Below are 13,486 nucleotides of genomic sequence, written 5' to 3'. Positions count from 1 at the left end.
GGCACAGAGTGATCAGAAGGGGACAATCAATGGCACATGAGTGACAGAAGGGGACAATCAATGGCACATGAGTGATCAGAAGGCGACAATCAATGGCACAGAGTGATCAGAAGGGGACAATCAATGGCACATGAGTGACAGAAGGCGACAATCAATGGCACATGAGTGATCAGAAAGGGACAATCAATGGCACAGAGTGATCAGAAGGTGACAATGAATGGCACATGAGTGATTTTCAACAATAAATGTGTACTGTAGTCTTCTTCATGGAAAAATAAGACATCCCCCTGCAAATAAGACCTAGGGAATATTTTGGCATTTCAAAAAATATAAGACAGTGCCTTTTATAGGGGAAACAGGGTATATATATATATATATTTTTTTTGCCTTGTTTGTTTGCTAACTATATATGCCTTTGTTTATCCCAATAATTTTTAATGTTTATCAGTAAGCATTAATGCTTCTAATCTGTTAAAAGTCTGCCATTTAACACGATTGATACTTTGCTATTGAAAGGTTTTGACCATGTATATATGTAATGTTATAAAACTATTAAGATCACATATACTTATCAGTGCATATCTATGTCAATTATACAGTTGCTCTGAGGTTCTCCATACATCCCCTTATAAAGCCTAGTGGCGAAACACGTCGAGTAGAGACCTAAAACAACCATTTTACGTCAATTTTGAGTTGAGCAATAGATTGTTTACCATCAACAGGCACATCCCTGGGCCCTGGTCTGCTCAGGGCGGCCTGATCATTACATGTTGTATTTTTGTATATCACTTATTGCACATTGTATTTGATTGCTGTGTTTAAATGTCACATAAACAAGAAGTCCAGTAGTAATTGTCCTCACTGATTTTAAAAATAGCACATTCAGCTTAACAATGCACAAAATGCAAATTTCTGTACCATCCAACAAAGACAGTACAGCAGTTACACGGTGTGAACTTAGATGTAGTGTTAGACAATAAAGTCACTCCATTACAAACTACTTTAATTTAAATGTTAAAACAAGCTTACATTGTGAAGTACATTTTTGTTACGTTAGACTCTATGTCCTGCTATCTTCTCTCTATGGGAAGAATCCTGAAAACAAAATTTCCAAGCAATTTCATATCAGTGCTTATTTTTCTGCAGGAGATGATTGAAGTGGATTTTGCAGTACTTCACACAAAGTACCATGCGTATGTTGCACAGAAGCACACAGTCATTGCTTGAACAGATTCAGATACATTTTACAATGGGAAACATCCAATCGAACTTGAAGTTGCCACTTACACACTGATACACAAGTGTAATCCAACATTATCCTCTAAGGCTTATCAGCAGCAAGCGCCAGGCACAGACAAGTAGACACTGAGTTGTCTCTCTATGACATACTTTCATCGCTGCAAGGATAGCTTTTGTCTATGTCCTCACTTAAACTGAAATGTTCAGAACAGCAAGCTTATTTTTCATTTGTAAGACCTTGATCACATATTATTGAAGATTTATATAAAAATGGTAATAGAAGAGATACAGTATTCGGGTTGCCATTTGGCCTCTTTGTTCTGAAAAGGCAAGTAACATTTCTAATCTTCATACTTGTTTTGAGTCATAAAGAAATAAAACCATGAGAACAACCTAAAATCCAAACTACTGAAATCAGCAACAACTTACAGTTAGGTCCATAAATATTTGGACAGAGACAACTTTTTTCTAATTTTGGTTCTGTGCATTACTACATCTAATTTTAAATGAAACAACTCAGATGCAGTTGAACTGCAGACTTTCAGCTTTAATTCAGTGGGTTTATACAATCACTTCATTTCAGGGGCTCAAAAGTAATTGGACAATTGGCTATTTCATGGGCTGGTGTGGGCAATTCCTTTGGTATGTCATTATCAATTAAGCAGATAAAAGGCCTGGAATTGATTTGAGGGGGAGAGCTTGTATGTGGAAGATTTTGCTGTGAACAGACAACATGTAGTCAAAGGATCTCTCCATGCAGGTGAAACAAGCCATCCTTAAGCTGCAAAAACAGAAAAAACCCATCCGAGAAATTACTACAATATTAGGAGTGTCAAAATCTACAGTTTTGTACATCATGAGAAAGAAACAAAGCACTGGTGAGCTCAGCAACGCCAAAAGTCCTGGACGTCCACAGAAGACAACAGTGGTGGATCACCGAATCATTTCCATGGTGAAGAGAAACCCCTTCACAACAGCCAACCAAGTGAACAACACTCTTGAGGAAGTAGGCGTATCGATATCCAAGTCTACCATATAGAGAAGACTGCATGAAAGTAAATACAGAGGGTGCACTGCAAGGTGCAAGCCACTCATAAGCCCCAGGAATCGAAAAGATAGATTGGACTTTGCTCAAAAACATCTAAAAAAGTCAGCACAGTTCTGGAAAAACATTCTTTGGACAGATGAAAGATGCAACCAAGATCAACCTTTACCAGAATGATGGCAAGAAAAAAGTATGGAGAAGGCGTGGAACAGCTCACGATCCAAAGCATAGCACAACATCTGTAAAACATGGCGGAGGCAGTGTGATGGCTTGGGCGTGCATGGCTCCCATGGCACTGGGACACTAGTGTTTATACATGATGTGACACAGGACAAAGGCAGCCGGATGAATTCTGAGATGTTCAGAGACATACTGTCTGCTCAGCTAAATGCAGTCAAATTGATTGGGAGGCCTTTCTTAATATAGATGGACAATGACCCAAAACATACAGCCAAAGCAACCCAGGAGTTTATTAAAGCAAATAAGTGGAATATTCTTGAATAGTCAAGTCAGTCACCTGATCTGAACCTAATTGAGCTTGCATTTCACTTGTTGAAGACTAAACTTAGGACAGAAAGGCCCACAAACAAACAGCAACTGGAAGCCGCTGCAGTAAAGGCCTGGCAGAGCATTAAAATGGAGGAAACCCGGCATCTGGTGATGTCCATGAGTTCAAGACTACAGGCTGCCATTACCAGCAAAGGGTTTTCAACCAAGTATTAAAAATTAACATTTTATTTTCAGCTTTTTAATTTGTACAATTACATTTGAGCCCCTGAAATGAAGTGATTGTGTTAAAAAAAAGCTTTAGTTCCTCACATTTTTATGAAATCTTTTTATTATACCCACTGAAATAAAGCTGAAAGTCTGCAGTTCAACTGTATCTGAGTTGTTTCATTTCAAATTGATTGTGGTAATGTACGGAACCAAAATTAGAAAAAAGGTGTCTCTGTCCAAATATTTATGGACCTAACTGTACATATTTCGCTTAAAGCAGAAGTAAACCTCTTTCCTTCACTTCAGTGGCACCAACTCAGTACTTTTAGGTTGGTCAGTGTGTTATGTTGCAGAAGAAATATAGCATATCTTTTGTATAATCATATTTTTATTATTTACTCCCAATTCTACTTTAATACTGAATTCCATTACTTAAGTGCAAATTAAAAAGCATGTGTAGCTATTGAGATATTGTTGAACTACAAGTTACAACATTATCCATAAAGATAAGCGAAAGTGATGAAATATTGCTTCCCCAATGCTAACATTCTGAAATTGTTAATTAGTATCTGGATTGTAATGGCTCCCACAAATGGATGCTAATGGTTTTTTGGGCAGAGTGCAGTTAAAGGAAGTAAGTAGATGACTAGGAACTACATTGCCAGTGCTAGAGAAAACAGTAATCTGCATTTATTTTTAATGCTCAAAATAGTTTGCTTTGATTTGCACTTTTTTCATGTAAAACATGAATTGTTTTGTCATCAATGATACATTTACTTTGTTTAGAATGTTAAATTTTTTTAAACTTTTCTACTTTTTTTGTACTGGGTTTATAATATTATTTGCAAATAAACCTTTACGTTTAATATACACTTCTGACTTGGAATGATTGTATTTGCTAATAGCTTTAGGTGCTTCTGCATCCTAGTTTGCTACTCAAGGGTTAGCATACACATAACAAAAACGTCTCCAGTATCAGTAATTTACACATCTGTTAGCAAATTCACCTCTGTGAGCTTTACAGTCCAAAAATTATGTTTACATATTAACACTACCCACAGTCAACCTTTATCCATTTGAAACCCTCCCTGACTCCCACCACATTGCTGGTCTACATTATATATACAACAGCAACCAGCATTCCCATCGGCTGGTGGTTGTCAGGGGTGGTACCACTATGGTAGGGATAGATAAATTAGGCACTCATATACTGAGAATTTGCCCAAATTGACCCAGTGTTTCGGGTAATTCATAGCTGAACTCACATAAGATATCACTGAATGGATAGATCATTGTGGGACATCACACATCTCTATGAATGGATGGATGGATGGATCATTGTGGGACACTTTAGACATCCCAGGATCTTTCAAAGAAAAGTATTAGTTAAAAAAAAAAAAAAGGTATTACACTATGGTTTGGTTATGTTTGTTTGCAGGGATTTTTTCCTGAACAAGGGGGGTTGATATCTGGATGCCCCCTTATTACAAGGGGAGCTTCCAGATCTCCTCACCCCACAACACAGAGATCGGGATATGGTGGCCATTCCCTCCAATGAGGGCCTTTCTCATCGTTGGGAGCGGGCAGGGGTATGGTTTTTGCCAAAAGGGGAGGAGATATATGCTTTTCACCCCTATCCTTTTTTGAGAAAACCAGATTCCAGTGGCCTTTTTATGCAAAGGGGAAGGGACATGCAAGCCCATCCTAAGTGTATTAAAGGTTCTGGTTTAATTATTGGTGTTGTGAGTGGGAAATGCTTTTATATTTATTTTTTAAGTCTGAGTGAATCTGTGACAGCTGCCATCACAGTCTACTGGCCCGGATTGGCTAAGCTGTGCTATACTGTCAGTGACTGATATAGAATCCAGCTGAATCTTATCACTTGACCTCAGAGATGTTTGGCTTTATTTTTTTTGAGCCAAATTTCCAATGTTTGGGTCAATTTTGACACTGACCCAAACACTAACTATAAGTAACGCTATTATGTTAGGAGAGGTGACAGAGGTGACAGATCCGCAACCTAATGTGGGCCATTACCCACAGTTTGAGAACCACTTCTTTATATATAAGGTTAGGATCTTGAGTTCTACATAAAGACATTTGAGTCATCGTTTTGTTGCTGTGACTTTTAATGTATTTATAGCTACAGTAATTTACCAACAAAGGGGTGAATCATACCTGGTTACTAAACAAAGCTATATACCTCATCAGACATTGACCTAAACAGGTGCTTGAATATGGAATTTAGATAATGTATATGCATTCAAGTAAAGGTTTTGGATCCATTTGCTGCTTTGCATTGTTCGTTTGCAATATTCTGCCAGCTGGGCTTTGTTTTATTAACTTCTAATAAAGATACTGAGGAGTTAGATTGAAGCATCTTGTGTTACAGTCTTTTGTTTGCTATACAGATAAAAATCCATGTGACAAAAGTCTGTTCAATATTATTTTTTTCCTCTCAGAATGCAAATGTCTTAATCCTATTATTAACGGAAGCAATAAGGGCTATTTCCTACATCACCTACTGTGATTATTACACAGACCTTATCTATTACAGATGTTGTTTATAGAACAGATCACATGACATCATCTCCGCCAATATAAATATGTTTTCAAAAACTGCTAAGTCGATGGCTTCAAGACAAAGAATTGTACTGTTCTCTTCTTTGAGAGTAACTGGCTTGGAACAGTTTCATCCTAGATATTTTTACTTGTACATAATTGTTTTTTTTTTCAAGCTGCTATTTTATAATCCTTTTGAATAAAAATGTACTAATCACCTTTTTCTTGGTGTGTTGTGTAACTATCCACCTATGGATTGCAGATGCTGTTCAGATTACTACAGCCAAGGGTAACTTCTTGGACCATTCAACCAAATATATGCCTTGTAATATTAATAGCTGTTTTCTGTATTCCATACATAATATGCAATGCTAATTTGGGAATTTATAGTTGCTGTTTTGCAGTTATAATACAGCAAAAATCATTTTAGTTTAAATTAGATCCACCTTAATGGGATTAGAAGTTTGCTTCAAAACCTGTTTAATTTTGTTGCAATGGTATTTTAACTTGAAAGATTTTTTAAAGCTGGGCAGATGTAACATACACAAATTAATGCAGCCTTGTATTCATTAATGTGTCATTCAGTGTGGGTGTGGTAAAACAGTTGCATGTAGCATTAGAAAAATGCACAGCCATGCTACCAAAGAGAGAAGAGGTTTTTAACAGTAAACTGCTTAAAACAGCCTGCAAAAATGGCTAATGTGAACTAAACTTTAGGCTGTGTTTAGACTGGTAGTTGCAGAATAATTACTGCTTCCTTGTGCTAGTGAATAGCTGCCTCTGGGAAAGATGCTTCATGCACCATCTACCTAAGCGGCCCAATAGAGAATGAATGGGGGCGGCAGTGACTGGTAGGAATGGTAGCACTGGTTCTTTAGAAAACAGTGCTCCTGTGCAAGAACTGGGTGGTAGCTGGCAAGGTGCTAACCACAGGGAGTTGTACAGAACTGCTTGCTTCCACTTCAGGTCTGAGCCTGCCCTAATATAGAAACCTAAACCCTGCCAGACCAGGGCTCAGCTTTGGGTGACAAATAGTTATGATCCTCCCTTTAGCAAACTGTCAATAATTGCTTCAGCTTTTCAGTTCTACTAGCAGAGGGGTGTCAATCTCAAAATCACAGAGCGCCGAAATTAAAAACTTAGACCAAGTCAGGGGCCAAACTTGAATTTTTTTGAAAAAATTGAGGAAGTTTACTACTTCATCCATAACTAACAAAAACAAACTCATCTACACAAACTTTAGGTTTGAAAAGACTAATTTTTATCTATCTATTCAGCCTGGGTGTTATTTATCCTCTCACATCACAAGTTTGTCTGACACTAAATATTACACTATGCAGTCTCTAATGGATTGAAACAAACACATTGCCCCTGGTAGTCAGGCACCATGTGATCATTGCCTAGGCTTTGTGTCACATGATGGGTGTACAGGAATAATGTCTATGTATTGCATGTATTGAAAATGATGATGTGAGGTGGTAACGCGAGTGGGCCAGATGTAGCTCATTTTTGGAATTCTTTGGGGGGGCCCAAAAAAAAAGGACCTTGAGGGACAGATTTGGCCCCCAGGCCATAGTTTGACACCCCTGTACTAACAGAAGTTTGGAAGTAAGAATGATAAATATTGGGCAAAAGATACAGTTGGTCTGATTTATCTAAGCTCTCCAAGGCTGGAGTGGATCCTGATGAAAGTGTATCCTCTCCAGCCTTGGAGAGCTTAATTAAATTAGGCCCATTGTATTAATCGTCCCAATCCTTCAAGCAGAGCTGGCAGGCTGTCCAGACTCATTGACATCATTCTCTGTAGGAAGCCTGGACTAAGCATCTGTATGATGAGAGCCAGATTGCTGAGCAGAAACTGAAAATCCTTTCTTTCTAGGGAGAACACTGCTGTGCTGCCAGCTTTGCAGGGTATGGGAGACATATGACACCTGTATGTTCAGTATCTGCTCTACAGGATCCTGTGTGCTCCAGTGCATCCTCAGCAGTGTTTTTAAGCACCCTGGTAATGACTTTGGACAAGTGTCCTTGATCAAACAGCCTAAATATGCCACCACAGCGAAAAAGTAAAGTAGAACTGCAATACGTGGTGATTTTGGTAAATTAGATGGTCTAAAATATGTAAGAACAGGCTAAAAGGATGTATAGTTTAATGCATAAGGTATACTTTGTAAATGATTGCTAAATATGATGGAAAGTATTCTTTATTCCAGTGGTCTGCAAGTAGTTAATATACATTTCAATTGTTTTGCCCACTGTAGTGACCTTAGCCACAAGTCCTCCAAGCAGTGATGTAGGAGATGTAGTGCTTAAACTTGTCTGTTCAGCATTTCGTGTTTAGCACACAGCTTCTATAGGTGAAAATTACATACTTTAGTTATATTTGCACCTCTAGGAATTTGTATTTGATATTGCAAGATCTGCAGCTCATTCTTATGCTTTGGTCAAGTCCATGCCATGAGATATGATGCCATTATGTGCATGATCATCAAGCAGAATAAAGTCTAAATAATTTTATAGTTTGGTGTGTAATGGCTGTCCATGCAGTGGCGGTGCTGCAAAACCAGAGATAAGAGGCTTATTTCATGCTACTGAATTGATTTAGCATGTCTCGCTTACAGGGCAGCTGGCCTTTTTCTTCTGGTAGTGAAAGGTGATTGATGAAGGACAGAAAAATCATAAGGTGGAAGTGTTCTTGTGTCACCTTGGTGAAGATCTGTAAGACAGGTGGTAAAACCCCCAGGAGATCCAATGTCACTACCCATTTGTACCTTCCACTCTGCCAGCATAAACAAACTAAAAATTATATAGGTTGTCCTCATAACCCTTAGGTATTTATCAAAATAGGGTAAGATTTTTGTATTATTTCTTGAAAAGAGTTTAGAAACAAGTCGTCTTCTTCCATAAAAGGTGGATGAAGTTTCTTCTAATGAGGATGAAATGCCCTCCTGCTGTCCTCTCATGCTTCTCATTCATCTTCTGTGCTTCTGCCTGAATATGAGCTGTCCTTGTTAGATTTGCAGCATGCTTACCTAAGGACATGCAATCATATGACATGTTTCTTCTTGACAAAATGTCAATATGTTCTGCTAGTAAGAAATATACAAAGCCTTTTTCACAACACTATGTTTAGCTGAAGAAGCTTTATAATTGAGTAATTAAAAATTGTTGATCATAACTAGGTTTTATTGTACATCTTTATGTTGCAAACAGAAATAAATTATTACTCTTAACCTAAAATGCCTAAAATTCACAATGGCAGTAAATGCCCTTGGAGCTGCTGGCAGTGGGTTTTCTTTCATCTGTAGGACTGCATGAGCATATTGGGTAGGGTAAGGACTGTCTGGGCATATTTTATAATTGCATGGTTGAAATGATACTTTTAAACAGTAACTGGGAGCTGGTTCTTGGTCAGGTGTCCTGGCATAATGTGCAAGTATGTATAGCATGTTTGTACATAGTGGAAAATGTACTATTGCTTCCGTCTTCTTCTTTTTCCTCTCTTGCGGTCTTCCTTATAGGGCTCATCTAATGACATTCTTCAGCAGATATCACACATTGTGCCTGATTTTTTAAAGCTCTCCAAGGCTGGGGAGGATACAATTTTATCAGTGAACCTGGGTGATCCAGCAAACCTGGTTTGGATCTGGTCCGGGATTGAAAACATGTATTATTCAAATAGCAAATTAATTTTAGGAAATACATTCCAGGTTTCCTGGATCACCCAGGTTCATTGATTAAAGTGTATCCTCTCCAGCTTTGGAGAGTTGTAATAAACTAGGCACCATTGAGTGTGTACACTACATTGCATATGAATATTTAGAAGATTATACATTTCAAGTAAATTGCCTCTTACCATTTTTTTTTCAGTTCTACTTTTTTAATGTTTATTTTGAGCCTTGACCATAATAAACAAATTACAAAATCACCATACTTGTTTTCTCTCTAAAATTAGCTTTTTATGTGGCTTGTTCCCATGTTAACAATTATTGCGGTGCTGCTGTACTTGATAATTAGCACCATGACTAATACACAGGTGCCAAGCCAGGTGGTTCTACAGCACAGGTTTACTTGATCTGTTTTTTAAGGGAAGTAAATATTACTACCTTACCAAGCTAGTGCTCAAAAGACCGTACAAATTTAGATTATTGTTATAGTTAAGGGAAACGTATTAAGGTGTTGGTGATAACATACAGTTGTGTTCAGAATATTAGCAGTGTGTTTAAAAAAGTTAATGGATCTGGAAATTCTTACGAAAGCTTTTATTTCCATACACACAAATGCATTGGGAAATTGGAAAATCTAATTCCAATTAAAAACAGGAAAAAAAATTATCCAATTTTGCGTATTCCATTTCCGAAAGGGAAAAAAAGGGGAGGGAATTTTTGGCTGTTTAAAAATAATAGCAGTGTCTACACTTTTCTTTGCAAACCTAAAAAATGATTGCGTAAACTGAAAAATGTTTTAGGATTTTACTTTCCTTTGAATAATTAAACTAATGTTTAGTTGTATAAACACTGTTTCTGAGAACTGCTGCACACCTGTGTTGTATGGAGTCAACTTTCAACTTCTGGCACCTGTGAACAGGTATTTCAGTTCTGAATGATTGGATGATACATTTTTACAAACTGCGGCCCCTAGACCCAAAAAGAACAATCTTGCTTTCATCATTTAACAAAATATTGTGCCATTTCTCGTTAGGCCAGTCATTGGGCCTGATTTATCAAATCTCTCCAAGGCTGGAGAGAATACACTTTCAGCAGTGAAGCTGGGTGATCCAGCAAACTTGTACTGGATCTGGTCAAGAAGTCAAAACATTTGCTAACAAATAGCAAATTACTTTTAAAAATCAATTCCAGGGTTGCTGGATCACCCAGCTTGACTGATGAAAATGTTTGCTCTTAACCCTTGTTCTTCAGCAAACGTTGACCTTTTGAGCTCATCATTTTTTAAATATTGTAATTTTTCAATATTGTGGGGGGTTCTTGCCAATAGCTTGGCTTCACATAGAAGTCTTCTCAGTGTAAACGGACTCACAGGTAACCTTACACCTTATTACCATATTGGTTATTCCTCAATCCATTTGAATGGTAGTTTTTCTTTTTCTTCCACGTCTTTCAGGTTTTGGTTGACATTTTGAAGCATTTAAGATCATTTTAGCTGAGCAGCCTATCATTTTCTGCTTTTCTTTTTATGTTTTCCTCTTTTCAGCCAACTCTTTAATCAAAGTATACTGTTCTTCTAAACAATGTCTGGAACCACCCCTTTTTCTCAGATTTTTCTCAGGTCATAATTGACACCTGAACCTTTCACACAGTAAATAACCTCACTACTTAAACAACCTCACATTTTCTTTTCTTTACTTTCTGTAAAGGAATGACACAAATGTGATACATTTTTCTTCATATTTTGATGTCGAATAGAATGTGCAGCGTTCCAATGTGTTTTCGTGTATGGGAATAAAGCTATTATAAGGATTTTCAGCTTTATTCACTTGTTAAACACACTGCTATTATTCTGAACACAACTGTTTGTACCTTCTGAGTATGTGTGTATATATATATATATATATATATATATATATATATATATATACACCACTGTAGCATATATAGCATCTGTACAGCTTTATGTTTCTTTGACCTAGATGCTTCGTTTTGGGCAGAAAAATGTTAACCACTTCAGTAACAACATACTAAACCTTTCTACCAGACCTGTAATGTAATCCAGTTGATTTGACCTCCTTCAACCAAGAAGTACTATTACACAGCCGCTAGATACACGGCTGCTTCCCATCTTCAGACAGGCTCCAAGCCCAGACAGTGTTGTGCCCGTTGCACCTTTGGAATCTTCTTGACCCCTCTCCATGCTGTCCATAGGATGATGACTGTTCATAACACTATACTTCCAAGTAACTATGGCAAATGTTTTTAATAATAAAGTATGTGCAGCTGTAATTGGATGCCCCCATTTCCTCTGCTTTGCTTACAACTGTGAATATTAGTCTTTGCTTTGAGGTGCTGCAGTTCTAAGTTCTTAGTGGACCTTGTATGATCTTACTTTGAATGTAATTTATGTATTATTTTGGACTTTAGCCACCCGAGCGATAAACCCGACCTTGGTTCGGGTTAAAAAAAATTACAATTATCGATAAACCCGAACTTTTCTCACTGTATGAAAATACAGTGAGAAAAGTTCGGGTTTATCGATCACTTACCTGGTCCCGCTGCGATCATCTAGCGTCGTCCTCCAGCGTCGTGTTCCAGCGTCGTCCTCCAGCGTCGATCTCCAGCGTCGTCCTCCAGTGTCGGGTGCCCTCTCCGAGAAGAAGAAGCCGGCCGGCGGAGAAGAAGAAGCCGGCTGGCTTCTTCTTCGCCCGTAGCGTGTGCGTGTCCCTCGGCGATGACGTCGGCGCGTGTGCGGGAAATTCAAATTGAATCTCATTCAAACACATTTTGTATTGGATTGAATACAAACTCCTGTATCCTATCCAATTCAATACAAAATAATTCAAAATAAATACAAAGTATGTAATTGGTAAATTCAAACTCTCATTTTGTATTGGATTGGATACAGGAGTTTGTATTCAATCCAATACAAAATGAGAGTTGGAATTTTGTTCTCATTTTGTATTGGATTGAATACAAAGTCCTGTATCCAATCCAATACAAAATAATAGAAAATATATTTATGTGGTTTTGTCTATAGGTATGTGACGGACACTAGGGAGGTGTTTTAGAAAAATATATTACTATACAGTATACCGAATTATCGCATTTTCAGTATTTTTCATTTATTTATGTATTCTTGTTTAAGCTGATTTTTTGTGTCTTTTATTTAATTTTATTAAAAGTATTTTTTTTTTTTTTACATGATTGTGTGTTTCAAACATTTTTTATATTCATGATATCTACTAGAACCCTGTTCAGACATATTTCTGTAAGTTACAGGTCTACAATTTAAAAAAAAAAAATTTCATGAAAAACAGTGTACCGCTTTTGGAACAGAAATCTAGACATCAGTGTAACGCCCAGGTGGTTAAAGGAACCACAAGTTTTTTTTTTCCTACTTGTTATTAGACTTTCCATGAAAACTGTATGGATCCAATTCCATTATATTCCTATTTCTGCTAGCTGACTCTACTGACTTGTGCTTCAGAGCCATTATCTTGGCATACAGTAGACTAGCACTGGCAAGTCCAGATACATAAAATTAACAACAGGTCAGCTATAAGTTGGTCAGTTCAGAAGCAGTCAAGCAATCATGTTTTTTTTTTTTTTTACCACAGCTGTATAAATGTAATTCAATTTCAGACCTCTCACTTGCTTTAAACAATCCCCTCAGGGTTTTTTCACACTTTTCATTCAATGTGAAGGATTAGTGTTTACATGGGTCGAACAAATGTTAGCACTGAAAATAATGAGTAAAAATATTTTTGTGATTTAGTAAGAATAAGTAAGGTGTTTATTCATAGGGCTACTGTTCTGACAGTATACTGAGAAGGGGCCACAGGGTTCCTGCATGCAATGGCTCCTACAAATCTTCATCTTTAGGTTTTCATATTTTTATATATTATTAATATTATAAACTGTATTTAACCACCTGGGGGTTTACCCTGAAACAGGCTCAGGGTAGATAAAAATAGAAACACGCGTTACAGTGCAATCCGATTGTCATACAACATTGTACGACAATTGTATTACAACTGAAAAAAAACACTTACCTTGTCCCCGCAGCTCCTCTGGAGACGTCTTCTCTCTTCAGCCTTCACCCGGTGTGTGCAGTGACGATCTCCGGGGTTTCCCGATGACGTCGCTGCAAGCGTTGGTGCGGGCGGGAAATTCAAATCACTTTGCATTGAACTCAATACAAAAAAGCAGTATTAAGTCAAATACAAAGAAATCTTTATATAATATATATATA

The 13,486-nt window shown here is 37.4% G+C and overlaps 1 protein-coding gene and 1 long non-coding RNA gene across 2 annotated transcripts in view; one reads left to right on the top strand and one right to left on the bottom strand.

The window, feature by feature from the left end:
* The window catches only part of AVEN (apoptosis and caspase activation inhibitor), a gene marked incomplete in the record, with an annotated part of 262,260 nt that overhangs the window by 142,983 nt on the left and 105,791 nt on the right, over window positions 1-13,486 (top strand).
* The window catches only part of LOC140342711 (uncharacterized), a 54,197-nt gene that overhangs the window by 25,591 nt on the left and 15,120 nt on the right, over window positions 1-13,486 (bottom strand). The window lies entirely within an intron of this gene.

This window comes from Pyxicephalus adspersus, chromosome 12 (genome assembly GCF_032062135.1).
Source record: "Pyxicephalus adspersus chromosome 12, UCB_Pads_2.0, whole genome shotgun sequence".
NCBI lineage: Eukaryota > Metazoa > Chordata > Amphibia > Anura > Pyxicephalidae > Pyxicephalus > Pyxicephalus adspersus.
Note: the sequence above shows the minus strand (reverse complement) of the source record. Positions and strands in the feature narration are given on the sequence as shown.